Raw genomic sequence first — 16,218 nt, 5'->3', positions numbered from 1 at the left:
GTGCCAGACAATGACCACCTCGAACAAGAGAGAATCTAACCACCGCCCCTTGACATTCAGTGGCATTAGTATTGCTGAATCCCCCACTATCGACATCCTGGGGGTTACCATTGACCAACTGAACTGGACTAGCCAAATAAATACTATGGCTACAATAACAGGTCAGAGGCTAGGAATCCTGCATTGATTAGCTCATCTCCTGACTCCCCAAAGCCTGTCCACTGTCTACAAGGCACAAGTCAATAGTGTGATGGACTATTCCCCACTTGCATGGATAAGTGCAGCACCAATATTCAAAAAGCTTGACACCGTTCAGGGCAAAGAAGCCCACTTGATCGGCACCACATCCACAAACATTCACTCCCTCCACCACCGATGCACAGTGGCAGCAGTGTGTACCATCTACAAGATGTGCTGCAGGAATTCACCAAGGCTCCTTAGGCAGCACCTTCTAAACCCACGACCACTACCACCTAGAAGGACAAGGGTAGCAGATAGATGGGAACACCACCACCTGGAAGTTCCCCTCCAAGTCACTCACCATCCTGACTTGGAAATATATCACTGTTCCTTCACTGTCGCTGGGTCAAAATCCTGGAACTCCCTTCCTAACAGCACTATGGGTGTAACTACACCACATGGACTGCAGCGGTTCAAGAAGGCAGCTCACCCACCACCTTCTCAAGGACAATTAGGGATGGCCCTAGCCTGTAATGCCCACCTTCCATGAATGAATAAAAAGATTCATCCAAATTTTCTGAAAACAACGCTGGGAGTTTCCTTGGGATTTCTCCTAATCAGCCGAGCGTTTGGCAGAATTTTATGCTGTATACCTGTGTTTCTCTCAATGTTATGACTACCAATCAGGAGAACATCTGAAGAAGTCCCCGATAAGGGCTTATAATCAGTCATTTTTCTCCTTTTTCTAGTTTGAAGTGGGGGCAAGGGTTTTCAGTAGTGGGTAACAATAGATGAACAGTCCATTACCATACGCTACCACTCTTGGTCACCCAATCAATGTTTCAGGCCTGGAAGTTTTTCAGAGATGCAATGGCAGGAGGTTGGCAGAATGTTCATTCATTCCGACAATGGATTTTAAAGATCCGGCAGAAAATATGAAGAACCACGTGTAAATTCAAGGTCATTCACTCCAAAGTCCTGAGGAAGATATAATTGGTGCATCTGCTACAAACAAAGACTTTTGACGTGTACATTCGAGGAGCATGTTCAGACAAATAATGGAGCTCAAAGAGGCTGGTTTGAAGTCGAACGGATATTCCTTCAGGGTAGTTACAGATGGTCAGACAAGCATCAATAATGAATGCAAAGTTCTGAGGTGATATAAAAAGCTTCGAATGTGCTCGAAGATCATTCCTCTGTAGTATATCTGGTGCCTGTTAGTGCTCAAGGATTTATGATGTTAATAATGCTGACTAGGTTACAAATCAGTGAGATGAACTTGTGTCTTTGATTGGTTTGGGCTTGAGTCTGCTTACAGAGAGCAATTCCTTTAGCTGATTCCTGAGTTGATTACTTCACAAACATGACAGAAAACTCTATTAGCTTTTGTAAAACAAGTAGAAAGAGAGAATGCAGCAAGCACCCCACAATCCCCCTTCACTCCTGTTATGATGCTCTGCATTCACTTGCCTGCAGATTTGTATCCTCACTGATGATATGTCAGTGAAACTAAAGAGAGTTGCAAGCTGTAGATCATAGGCTTTCAGCAAGCTGTAAATTTTAAATTTGACCCATATGGAAAATTTAAAACACTGCTGGCAGTTCCTGAGAAGTCACTTTCCTAAGAGCAGTACAGCACTCTGATTGGTTACTGTTAGGAAATCCACATTTGGCTCATAACTCTGTCTTGCAAAAGACAGTATGCTTCATGCTCAGTTGGTAACTCGTCTCTAAATCAGTAGGTCAGGAGTTCAAGTTGATCTCCAGAGGTTGAGCCTATAATATAAACCCACACTACTGCCAGGCCTACTGAGTATTTCCCGCATTTGCTATTTTTATTTTAGATTTCCAGTAACTACAGTGTTTTGCATCAATCATTGGTCCTAAGCCCTCTATATCAATAATTAGTTCAGAAGATAATGTATCCAAGTTTGCTGATGATGCAAAGTTAGGTGGGAAAGCAAGCTGTGAGGGTGAAGCAAAAAAGTAAAGCCTGTTTGAGAAGGCAAGGACATGGCAGATGCTGTGCAACTGGAAAATGTTGGTATTCAGGGGGACCTAAGTGTCCTTGTACATGAATCATTGACATTAACATGTAGCTACAGCAAGCATGAGGAAGCAAATGATACATTAGGGATGGAAGCATAAGATGTACTAGAACATATGTTTCACACAGTGGCAGGCAATGACATTTCCAACAAGTGCTAAACTAAGCATCACACCTTGACATTCAATAGAATTACCATCACCCATCCACAATCGCAAGTCAGGAGTGTGATGGAATACTGTCCAGTTGAAGCTCCAACAGCACTCCAGAAGCTCAACACCATCCACTGCCACCACCGCCACTCTTTTGATTGGTGAACCAATACCCATCACCTGTTTTAACAATGCAGTTGTCTAAAAATGTAATTGCTATACAATGTAATTGCCAGCCACCAAAAAGATTATTAATGGACCTTGACAATGTAATTACTGATACATTGATAGTTGCTCCTATTTCTTAAGTTCTTATGTTCTTTTGTGTCCGAGCTGATATTTATCCCTCAGCCACCATCGCTAAACGTGGCCATTTATCACATTCCTGTTTGGGGACCTTGCTGTGCACAAATTGTCGGCCAAGTTTCCTACGTTACAATAGTACTTCAAAAGTACTTAACTGGTTGTGTCACGGACACTTTTAAGGTGTGTCCCCAAAGTTGCCCATGAACAATGTACTTGTAAGTGAGTGTGTATATTTTACCCCTGGAGGGAATAATTCAATTTAAAATAACCTAGCAGCAAAGTATTTTTTACTTAAAAAGAAAAGTTTAATTTATTTCACACTATTGCTCTGGAAGTTACTAAAGAAAAGATAAAGTTACTAACACACACACACAAAGATTAGTTACAGAAGAAGGTAAAATTGATACTTATAAACATGAATCAAGGTCAGTCTCTATTGTTCAGCGCAGGCCTGGTATTTTGCAATTGTGATGTTGCATTGTCTGAAGTGAAGGTTTTGAGGGTTGTGGGATTGTCTTCACAGCTGTGATGTCTTCCACTGTTGAATGGCTGAAGGTTAATTTCACAGGTAAGCTTAGCAAATGGAATCAGGTTTCCAAGGAGGAGAGAGTATAGTTTTTTACAAAATCTATTGCATCATAACTACAGACCATGGCAGTAGTAAAGCAGTTTGGGATGTCTTGAGGTTGTGAGTTGTGTGATATCAAGGCAAGTCTTTCCTTGTATAGTTTCAAGTTGTGTGCCTTATGAGTTGGGTGAGTCCTAGGTCGATATGGTTCTGCAGGCGTGGCACTTTTAGCTGTCTAGTTACTTTACAGCAGACCAGTCGCTGTTTTTCAGTTTCTCTTCAAGATGATGTTTTAAGATGGTTCTGTTCCTTTGTGCTGTTTCCTGCCTTTTCTCGACTTTTAACAGGCACGAGAAGATGGCCACCATCTTAAACTGTTGAATCGTGCTTCCAAATAAGGAAGCTGGTTAGCCAATGCCTGCAGCTTATCTTAGCCATCATCTTTTTAGCCGAGGTAATTAAATGCTAAGTGTCCCAGCCATTAACTTGAATGGCCCAATTCTTCCATATTTGATGGGATAAGAACGAGCTGTTCATATCTCCAGGGAAAGCCATTGTGTTTGAGGACTCGTTGAATTTCAAAAGTCTTTTCATGTCTGGGTATGTCTGCTTGCAATCAGTCAGAGCTTTCCGGAAACTTGACAACATTCAGTTGTAAAGCCAGGTGACACTTGGCAGCCATTTTAAGGACCACCATGTCCATTGTTAAAAGGGAGTACAGTTTTTTTACAAACTCTATTGCATCATAACTACAGACCATGATAGTAGTAAAGCAGTTTGAGATGTCTTGAGCTTGTGAGTTGTGTGATATCAAGGCAAGTCTTTCCTTGTATAATTTCAAGCTGTGTGCCTTATGAGTTGGTTGAATCCTAGGTTGATATTCAGTATCTTGAATGTTTTTCACCCAACACATGTAATTTCCAATGGCTATCATTTCTACGTATTATCTGAAAAAGTATTCAGATGCAGGAAGGAAAAAGCGAGCCAATTCAAGGATTTATGGATGCATGAGAGACAAAGTGTTATCCTAGTTTTACATTTAACAGACCATTGACAGGTTCTAATGATTTTGAAACTGATGTTCCTGGTGCATGAAGCAGGACAGGCAGGATATGTGAACATTCCCTGGGGGTAGAACCATACATTAACAAAGCGGCAATTTCAATGTGCAGGGTCATTATGAAATGGTACTTGTGGTTAATGAGATTTTGCTGATCTCAACCAAGTATAACTTTGGTACTCGCTGACTATTTAATAAAACACCAGAACAGTTTTATGGCCTCAGTATTATCATTGGTAGCTTTTCACAAAATACGAGGGAATAGAAGAAAAGATGACTCATTCACAATTGTCAGCCCAGCTGGGTTTGCCTTTGATTTGTCAGCTAATTCAGAGCAATCTTGGGCCTTAGGTTCAGTAAAGTGTCACAGTAAGGCCCACTGCCTCAAATCAACCAATAATAAACTCAAAAAGCAATACATCATTTCCTGTTTGCAGCCACCCAGAGCTTGCTCAATGGGGTCAAGTGGGAGTGACCAAGCTTCCTGCTCAATTTCCCCCAACGTCTGCCCTAAACCCAAGTCAAAATAGAAGCACCAGTGTATAAATAATGATATGAACAGTGCAGTTGTATCCCTGAGGTCCATACTACGTTGAGGAGGTCATCTTACATGTGGGGATTGAAGGTTTATCCGAGTTTGCCTGTGGATTAATTTTGGCCATTTGGTGCTCTGGATGCTTTGCCAACACCTTTCCTCTTCTGGTTAACCCACTGTGCAGCAGGTATATTTGTGGTCTATAGGTATGGAATTCCCATTAGAAATTGCTCTACTCCTCGACATTACGGGAAGGAGGAAGACAATACAGAGCAAACTAGATTAGAGCCACTTAGAATGAAGTATCAGAGAAAACATTCGTTCCATATTCATAGACACTCGCTCTGTGAGGATTAGAGACTGAGGAGAGGTAAAGCTCTGATTGTAACCTCATGGTGGTTTTGGGTGGAGACTTTGGGCAGAAATTTCCCCCCGTCGGGGGGGGGGTTGTGCGGGAGCGGGTGGGGGCAGGTGCGAATGTCGATCGGCGCCCCTCATCGGGGCCATGCTGCCATTTTACGTGGGTGGGCCAATTAAGGCCCACCCAGCGTGACACTTGCCTGGAAGCATTGTGCACTCCCTGTTCGGGCAGGGTAGGGTTCGCTGAGTTGGGGCCCACGCTCTTTCATGCATGCGCGCAAAAGAGTGCATAAATCTCCCTGAGGCACAGAGGTGCTTCACGGAGATTTGTTTAAGTTTTAAACATCTTAATAAAGAAATTAAAAACTTTTAAAACATGTCCCCTAATGTGACAGTGTCACATGAGCCGGGTCATGTCAATGATTATTTAAAACATTTTCATTGAATTTTTAAACACTTCATGAAATGTCATCCCACCAGTGGATGAGGTTTCATGAAAATGTGAAGGCCGCCTGGGCTCTTCGCCTTACCGCCAACCTTAAAGTTGGATGGGCAGCTCATTTAATTATTTCAATTAGTTTTTAAAAGGCCTTAATAGGCCTTTGACAGTTCGGTGGTTGCGCGCCCGCTAAACTGAAAATCTAAAAGGTGTGCGGTGACATCGGGACCCACGCCTGATGTCACCGTGCATCATTTTATGCGTCGGCGAGTGGGCCCCACCCCCGCTCACCGACCCGAAAATTCTACCCTTTAACTTTGCAACAGCTGGAAGCAGGGGTGTCCTGTAGCATGCTGTAAACCCAAAATTAACTGCACTATGCCTGTCATTGGCTTTATGACCCAGGCACTACAGTACCATTTCATTTCTGGGTTTTTTGACCAGTGAGTGTAAGTGGGCTTTAAGATGACCCTCCTAAGGTGATTTAAACTCCAGTATATAAAGTGACACTCCAACCATGCAATGTGAAAGAATTGGGATTTAGGAACACAACAGAAGGAGTTGGCTGAATGGATTCAGAATGTTGTTTCTCACTGAACAATTTCTCCTTAAACTTGCCTTATGCTTGACAAGGAGTTGGCTGAATGAATTCCAGATATTCAAAAACTGCACCTTATTTCGGTGATGCCTCCCTGGACACTATACTGGGGCTGCAAGGGCAGCAATGTGATACTCTGATGTTTCATTGCATCATCATCTTTTGTCTGTTCCTCCTCATCCTCACGTCCTCCTCCTGTAGAGGCTTCGTGCTCTGCACTTTGTTCCACCTGCAAGTCCAAATGTGCAATGTAGAGTGAGAGTGCAACACACATCATGGCCATTCTGGAAACCTTGGTGTGTACTTTCTCCACATTTGTCCAAGCACCTGAAGTTCCTCTTCGGCATGACAATGTCTCATTTCATGACTCATCTGATTTTCATCCAGCTTTCATTGTATTGCTCCTGGGCCATGTTGTTTGAGTTCTGCATGAGTGTCAGCACTCATGGTTTAATTGGGTGTCCCTGAGCAGTCAGCCAGTAACTCTGCTTTGAGGTGGGAAGAGGTCAGGAAGTTTGGACTGCCGCAGGATGTAAGCATCATGGCAGCTGCCCAGGATTATTGCAAACACACTTGCTGAAAGATCTTTCTGTGTTTGTACACCAGCTGCACAGTGGTGGAGAGGAAGCCATTGTGGTTGATGAACACTCCTGGGTGATCTGCCACATTTGCACAGTCAATAACCCCCTGTACCTGTGAGAAACCAGCCAGAGTCACAAACCCGAGCAAGCATCCACTCATTCTGACTGATGTCATTGCAGGTGTTCCTGGTAAACAGTCCATCAGTCACCCGTCTGATTCATTTCTGGTGTTGTAATAGCAAACTCCTTCAAGTGTCTCTGGCAGATACTTTGACAGCCACTGGGTCAGCTTCATAGCAGGTCTCATTCCAGCAGGCTGCAAATGTCTGACACCACTTGATATGACATCCTGAGCTTCCTGAGATACTGGTGTGCTGACATATAGGGGAAGCTTATCCTCTACCCATGGATGCTGTGTGCCAGCTTTCACCTCCTGTGAATGGCATCTCTCTGCTCATTCCCTGTCCACTGTGGAGCTGCAGGACTGTGAGATGCTCCTCCTGTTGCTGCTGCTGGTTAACTTAATCCTCATATGAGGTCCAAAGTGACACAGCAGAAACTGATCTGATAGATCAGATCTCCAAAGTGCAGATCTGATGCACAAACTTGCATATTGTAGGTGACATCTCCAAAATGTGTAAAGTAACCTCTTAGCATAAACACTGTGAAAAAATCCCTTTCACACAAGCAGATAGGAAAGCAGCTGTGAGTACTGAGTACTACTGGCATTATTCCCCTGCCATGGATTCATCTCTCTCAATTGCCACTGTGCACTCAGCTTACTTATACTGGCAAGCTCCAGAAAGCCTAGGAATCCCTTGGATCTGAAGTTAAATTGCAATAGCTGTGTTAATGTGACTTTAACTGAGCAATTTAACATACTGAAATTGACAACTCGCCTATCCCAAGAGGAATGGGTGCATGTAGCCTAATGTGATAGAGCTAAATGTTGTTGGCTTGATTGAATTTTCTGACGAGGTTTGATGAGGGTAATGCGGTTGATGTTGTGTACATGGACTTCCAAAAGGAATTTAATAAAGTGCCACTTAACAGGCTTGTCAGCAAAGCTAAAGCCCATGGAAAAGAAGAGCAGCATGGATACAAAGTTAGCTGAGGGATAGGAAACAGAGAGTAGTGGTGAGTGGTTGTTTTGAGGGCTGGAGGAAGATATATATTGGAGTTTTGCAGGGGTCTGTGTTAGTTGCATTGATTTTCTTGATCTATATTAATGATCTGGACTTTGATGTACAAGGCAAAATTTCAAAATTTGTGAATAATGCAAAACTTGGAGCCAATGTGAATTGTGAGGAGGATAGTGATAGACTTCAAGAGGATTTAGATAGGCTGATAGAATGGAAGGAAAGGTGGCAGATGAAATTGAATGCAGAGAAGTGTGAAGTGATACATTTTGATAGGAAGATTGAGGAGAGGCAACACAAAATAAAGGATACAATTGTACAGGGGGGATCAGGAGCAGAGGGACCTGGGGGTATATGTGGCAGGGCAGATTGAAGAAATAGTTAATAAAGCATATGGGATCTTACACTTTATTAACAGGTTCATAAAGTACAAAAGCAAGGAAGCTATGAAGAATCTGTATACGACCCTGATGCAGCTTCAACTGGAGTATTATGTCCAATTCTGGCACCATCCTTTAAGATGTGAAGGCATTGGAAGATGGGCAGAAAAGATGAACAAGAATTGTTCAAGGGATGAGAAACTTCAGCTATATGGATAGATTGGAGAAACTGGGGCTGTTTGGAGAAGAGATTTGATGGAAATTTTCAAAATCATGAGTGGTCTGGAAAGCATTGATGCAGAGGTGCTGTATCCATTGGTGAAAGGATTGAGAACCAGAGGACAGCAATATAAGGTGATTAGCAAAATAAGCCATGGAGATATGAGGAAAAACAGGTTTTTAAACACAGTGTTGTTAGGATCTGGAATGCTCTACCCCGAGTGTGTGGCAGAGGCAGATTCAATCGTGGCTTTCAAGAGAATTGGATAATTATCTGAAGAGAACATGTTTACAGGGCTACAGACAAAAGGCAGGGGAATAGAACAAGGTGAGTTGTTTTTCCAGAGAGCTGACATGGTGTGGGCACAATGGACCCAACAGCCTCCTTCTGTGCTATGACCATTCTAGGATTCGTTGGCATGCTAAGGCCAGGTTTTTTTTTAATTTATTGTTTCATGGGGTGTGGCCGTCACTGGCAAGATCAGAATTTGTTGCCCATCCCTAATCACTCTTGAATTGAGCAGCTTGTTGGGCCAGGGCAGTTAAGAGTCAACCACATTGCTGAGGGTCGAGAGTCACATGTAGGCCAGACCAGGTAAAAATGGCAGATTTCCTTCCCTAAAGAACATTAGTGTACCAGATTTTTTTTTTATGACAATCGATGATAGTTTCATGGTCACAATTACTGAGATTAGATTTCAATTCCAGCTTTGATTAATTGAATTTAAATTCCTCCAGCTGCCATGGTGGGGTTTGAACCCATGTCCCCAGAGCATCAGCTCGGAAAGGAAGTCATACAAACTTAAAACGTTAACTGTTTCTCTTTCCACAGGTGCTGCCAGACCTGCTGAGTCTTTCCAGCAGTTTCTGTTTTTATTCCCCAGAGCATTAGCCTAGTCTCTGAACTACTTGACCACTGCACCAACATCTCCCTAATTTCCCAACACGTTTTTCCAGGGCGTAACCCTTCCACTCATAACCAAACCCACTCAGCCATTAACTAAGGACTTCACGGGGGTTGGGGGTGGGGGGTAAAAATCAGATGGTGTATAAAACAGGGGCCTGATCTGAACCTATTTTTCTGCCAAGTGGGTTAGAAACATCCCAAGATGCGGGGCTATGGAGAAAGGCACTAATTGGATAGCTCTTTCAAAGAGCCAGCACTGGTGCAATAGGTCAAATGGCCTCCTTCTGTGCTACATGATTCCATAAACAACGAATTAAAAAACATTTAGATGAATGGACAATTAGTACAGAGTAAGGAGCGAGACTGGAATCTTTGTGGTGCCTGTTTAGCCCTTGCCCTGTCATTAATAGAGCTTAGTTATTTGCTTCTGTTTAGTGTATTAGTGTATTTGGCACAGCTTCACTGTGACATTAAATCTGTTGATATCGGCAGCTGTTTCCTTAGGGCTTGTGCTTTTAAAAGTTCCATGGGAACTCTGGTAGGCAGCATAGTTAATCAGTTCACATTTCAATCTTGTGGCATGGTGGATTTTTTTCATGAAACAGATTTATTTGGTCATTATCACATTGCTGTTTGTGGGAGCTTGCTGTGCACAAATTGCCTGCTGTGTTTCCAGCATGACAACAGTGGCTATGCTTCAAAAGCACTTCATTGGCTATAAAACACTTTGAGCTATGCAGAGGTTGTGAAAGGCGCTATATAAATACAAATTCTTACTTTCTTTGATTTTCTCATTGCATTAGCAATGGTCACTCAATCATTTTAAAGGATGATCATCAGCACAATAATTGTAGGTTCAAAGCAGAGGTCATCAGATTTCTAGATATCAATGACATCATGGGATACGAAGATAGTGTGGGATGATGGTGTTGAGGTAGAAGGATCAGCCATGATTTTATTAAATGGCAGAGCAGGCTCGAGGGGCTGAGTGGCCATTCCTGCTTCTATGTTCCTATGAAAACTCTGTTTAATATTTTTACAGTGCCAGTTTGTCACATAAACCCAGCTGGTTTTGCTAATGTCCTTCAAGGAAGGGAACTTGCCTCTGTCTTCCAGCTGGTGTGGTCTACATGTGACTCCAGTCCTACATTATGAGATCGACTACTCGAGGATTTTAACTTGGTGAGACAGTGTGAAAGGGAGGATGACAAATCAGCAAGCTGATTCATATCTATTGTCCTTAATGCAAAAAAAAAATCAGTAGAAATGTGAAACAAGCTGCCTACTCATGATCGCCCCTTTTACACACTCGCCAATATCTATCCCTTCATATCTTCAGAATATAGAATTATAGAAAGTTTACATCACAGAATGGGGCCACTTGGCCCACTGTGTCTGCGCCAGCCAAAAAACAAACCATCCAGCCTAATCCGTGGGATAAGCATTAAATACTGCTTGTATTGTGAGTGTTACCCATAAATTGAAAAATAATTCGCTGCCAAGCAAGGCTTTATACTTGAGCTCCTGTGAGATATTTCACTTTGATTCACACCTGTCTAAAGATAACGTTTTCAAAAATTTATAGTACACTTTCTGCTTCATGCACAAATAAGGAATCACACTGAGGGGGTGCTGAACCTGCTCTCCATTACCCTGATTCACGTTCATCACGTTCACAGTATGGGATTATCATGACCAAGAAGACACAAAGAAAAAATCCTAAAATAAATTTGTTTCTCTTGGTTCCCAAATGACCCCTGAGTCGGAGGGGAAACTGCCACACCCAGTTGAAGAGCCGCAGGGCACAGCAGTCAAAGCTAGCCCAACCCCTGTGAACGAGAATATCCCCAAAGGCATGGGACAGAACAGGGACACAAAAGGGTCCCAAAAAAGGCAGAATGATTTATAAAGAAAGAAACCTGCACCCTTGCTGGATGAGCCTGGGGTCTGGCAAGCCCACACCATCTTTCCAACCTTAGAGGGAGAGCAGGGAAGGTCCCGAGTAGACATGCAGATAGTGAGGGAGATGCCTCACCTAGTTGATGAGCTGCAGGGCAGTGCAGCTGGAGCTGGACTGCCACCTGAGGGCAGTAGTGTCCCAAATAAATGGGAAAGGTTGGGAACCAGCCCCTCCCCAAGATAACAGGCCAGGGAAAGACAGTCTCCCTGAAACTCCACACCCCTTGGGACTACCACACCGGGGGGTTCAAGTGCAGTTAGAACCAAATTGAGCCCAGTCAACCGGTGAGCGTCTGTCAGGGGGTGGACCCATCTGAGGGTAACCAGAAGGGCTCAAGTGAGAAGGAGGGACAGGAGGCTTCCCCAGTTAAGCCCCCAGCAACCCAGGTTGGCAGATCCCGGAATCTCAAATGCCCAGTCAGCAACCCTGACTCAAGAGCAGTGAGAGGATGTGGCCACCCTGCTCGGGAAATTTAAAGAAAATCACAGGGAGCCGCTGGAGGGTATCCCACTAACAGTCCATGATGTGGATGTGGGAGAACCACCAACAATAAATGAAATAGAATTCACTTTTCTCCAACGGTGGAGGAGTGTCATGCCGAGAAGGCACAAAGAAAATAATCCGGAAGAAATCTGTTTCTTTTCCATATTCTCTTGGCTAAATCCTGTATTTTTTTTAAAGAGGGAAAATGGTGGATAAAATGGCTGCAGCTGACCACATGACTGTAGTTCTGAACATTTCTGAGCAGTTTAAAAATGGGCATAGGCTAACTCATCAAATTCCTGGAATGTAACATTCCTTGCAGTGTATAAATATTCCAGCCAAGCCAACACAAAGCACTGTGGATGTACCTACACCACAGAGTCTGCAGTGGTTCAAGAAGGCAGCACACCACAACCTTCTCAAGGGCAAATAGGGATGGGCAATACATACTGGCCTAGCCAGTGATGCCCACATCCTGTAAATTAATTTAAAAAAAATTAGTGGACAAGGCATATGCACCTGCCAGCTCTGGGCAAAGGCAGAGCTACTGGGACTCCTCATCTCCAACATTGTGCTAATGGTTCTACAGTTACCTGCTCAAAACACAATGGGTTTTAAGAAGGGGGCCTCCTTAGCTGAACAGATCGACCTGAACTCACCCTGTCACATGACCGAGACTTGAGCTGTTTGAATTGCTTTAATTATACAGCTTTCAGATTCCGTCTTCCATTGCTGTTCAACCTCAAATGAGATAATAAGACTCCCGGCTATAGCAGCCTGCCTCTAACCTCCATCTATCTCAAAGCCTGGTCTCCAGAAAGAATCCTGCATTCGCCTACAAAGTGAACTAATTCTGAGAACACAAAAATACTTTGCTGCATCTTCACTGCCTCAGCCTTCCTCCGAGTCCCTCAGAAAAATACCAGGACTTCTGCCAGACAAAGCTGACTGAAAGGACCTTCCTTGGATAGTGCCTTACTGGACTCTGGACTCACGTGAAACAATAATTCTCATTTTATCTGTGGTCTTTGCCCTGTACTTCTTTCTTTCCCTTATCCTTCTTTTATTGTGTGAATGTACTGGTGTTACGTAGTGACACCCACTCTACATTTTGAGTGTGTATAAAATAAATTAACCCTCAGATTTTACTCTATCTCAAGTTTGCTGTGGGGTTATTAATCGAGGATTGAATCACTCCAAAACTGAGGGGCTGGGGAAAAACTGAGGGGGTTGGGGAAAATACTTATAAGGGGGGAATTAAAAACCATCATGGCTTTCATCAAAAACACTTTTCTGTTTATGAACGTGTGGTAAGGAGAGAAATCAGGGCTGTTTTAGATTGAAGCCCCTCCTGTCCATTGCTGATTCTTGTTCCATTCAGAAGCATTTCAGACTCAATAGACTGTTGTCCAGAAATTAATTGGGTGCAGTGGCATATGGGGTAATAGAGCCTCAATAAAGCAACTCTGGTTTCAGTCTTATCTAAATATAGGACTTTTTTATACCAACATGAGAGATATCAGTTCTGGGAAATGAAACAATTTTTGCAATTTTGGACACTCAAGGGGTGAAAATTAACTTTGCTGGTGACATTTAACAGACACTAATGGATGGGCTGCTCATTATATGTACAGCTTGATTATCCTTGATATTGACTTAACTGGAAAGGAGGATTGAACAGGGCATATAACAACACTCAACACTCGATCCACTATCACACACCTTGCAAACCTGGCTTTGTTGCATTTTATACCCTCAATCTCAGATTCCAGTTTTCCAACTCAATTATAGCACAGTCTGACGGATAACTCCCTATACTAAATAAAATTACGAGGATAAATCTTCTATTTTTACATTCCCTCAGCTGATGAATCGGTGCTCCTCCATGTTGGACAGCACTTACAGGAAGCACTGTGGCAAGGGTGCAGAATGTACTCTGGGTGGGGGACTTCAATGTCCATCACCAAGACTGGCTTAGTAGCACCACTACTGACTGAGCTGGCTGAGTCTGAAAGGACATAGCTGCTAGACTGAGTCTGCGGCAGGAGGTGAGGGAAACAATAAGAGGGAAAAAATACTTGACCTCATCCTCAACAATCTGCCTGACAGAGATGCATCTGTCCATGACAGTATCGGTCGGAGTGACCACCTCACAGACGAAGACCCATCTTCACATTGAGATAACCTCCATTTGTGTTGTGTGGCATGACCAACGTGCTAAATGGGATAGATTTCAAACAGATCTAGCAACTGAAAACTGGGTGCAGCAGCAGAATTCTGAATTCAATCACAACTTGTAACCTCATGGCACTACACCATTACCATCAAGCCGGGTATCAACCCTGGTTCAATGAGTAGTGCAGGAGAGCATGCCAGGAGCAGCACCAGGCATACCGAAAAATGAGGTGTCAACCTGGTGAAGTTCACAACACAGGACTACTTCTATGCCAAGTAGTGGAAGCAGCATGTAATGGGGCTAAGCGATCCCACAACTAATGGATCAGATCTAAGCTCTGAAGTCCCGTCACATCCAGCCATGAATGGTGGTGCACAGTTAAACAACTCACTGGAGGAGGAGGCTCCACAAATATCCCGATCCTCAATGATGGAGGAGCCCTGCGTAGCAGTGCAAAATGCAAGGCTGAAGCATTTGTAACCATCTTCAGGAAGAAGTGCTGAGTGGTTGATCAATCTCAGCCTCCTCTTTTGGTCCCCAGCATCACAGACGCCAGTCTTCAGCCAATTCGATTCACTCCACACCATGACAAGAAAAGACTGAAGGCACTGGATACTGCAAAGGCTTTGGGCGCTCAGAGAATCTCGGCAATAGCACTAAAGACTTGTGCTTCAGAATTACCCGTGATCCTAGCCAAGCTGTTCTAACACAGCTACAACACTGGGACCCACCCAACAATGTGGAAAAGTTTCCAGGGATGTCCTGTCCAAAAAACCAGGACCAACCCAATCTGGCCAATTACTCCCCCATTATCAGTCACCAGCAAAGTGTTAGTAGGTATCATCGACAGTGCTATTAAGAGGCACTTACATAGCAATAGCTGCTCAGTGATGCTCAATTTGAATTCAGCCAGGTCCACTCAACTCCTGACCTCATTACAGCCTTGATCCAAAAATGGACAAAAGAGCTGAACTCCAGAGGTGATGTGAGACTGACTGCCCTTGACATCATGATAGCATTTGACCAAGTGTGGCATCAAAGAGCCCTAGCAAAATTGAAGTCAATGGAGATCAGGTGGAAAACTCTCCACTGGTTGGAGTCATACCTAGCACAAAGGAAGATGGTTGTGGTTGTTGCAGGTCAATAATTTCAGTCCCACAACATCACTGTAGGGGTTCCTCAGGGTAGTGTTGAATGGCCGACTATCTTCAGCTGCTTCATCAATGACCTTCCCTCTACCATAAGGTCAGAAGAACAGATGTTCACTGATGATTGCACAATGTTCAGCACCATTCACGACTCTTCAGATACTGAAGCAGTCTGTATCCAAATGCAGCAAAACTTGAACAATGTTCAGACTTGGGCTGATAAGTGGCAAGTAACATTCACCCCACTCAAGTGCCAGGCAATGACCATCCCCAACAAAAGGGAATCAAACCATCTCCCCTTGACATTCAATGGGACTACTATTGCTGAATGCCCCACTATCAACATTCTGGGGGCTTACCATTGACCAGAAGCTGAGCTGGAGTAGCCATATAAATACTGTTGCTACAAGAGCAGGTCAGAGGTCAGGAATCCTTGAGCGAGTAACTCACCTCCTGACTCCCCAAAGCCTGTCCACCAACTACAAGACACAAGTCAGGAGTGTGATGGAATATTCTCCACTTGCCTGGATGAGTGCAGCTCCCACAACACTCAAGAAGTTCGACACCATCCATGAAAAAGTAACATATTTGATTGGCACCCACAAACATTCACTTCCTCCATCATCAATGCACAGTGGCAGCAGTTGTACCAACTACAAGATGCACTGCAGGAACTCACCAAGCCTCCTTAGACAGCACCTTCCAAACCCACGGCCTCTACAATCTAGAAGGACAAAGGCAGCAGATAGATGGGAACACCACCAACTGGAAGTTCCTCTCCAAGTCACTGACCATCCTGACTTGGAAATATGTCACTGTTCCTTCACTGTCACTGGGTCAAAATCCTGGAACTCGCTCCCTAACAGCACTGTGGGTGTAACTGCAAATGGACTGTAGCAGTTCAAGGTGGCAGCTGACCACCACCTCCTCAAAGGCAACAAATGCTGGCCTTGCCAGCGACTCCCACATCCCATGAAAGA

Source organism: Cetorhinus maximus, chromosome 19 (genome assembly GCF_964194155.1).
Source record: "Cetorhinus maximus chromosome 19, sCetMax3.hap1.1, whole genome shotgun sequence".
In the NCBI taxonomy this organism is placed as follows: Eukaryota; Metazoa; Chordata; class Chondrichthyes; order Lamniformes; family Cetorhinidae; genus Cetorhinus; species Cetorhinus maximus.
The sequence above is the reverse complement of the archived record's forward strand: the minus strand, read 5'-3'. Positions refer to the sequence as shown.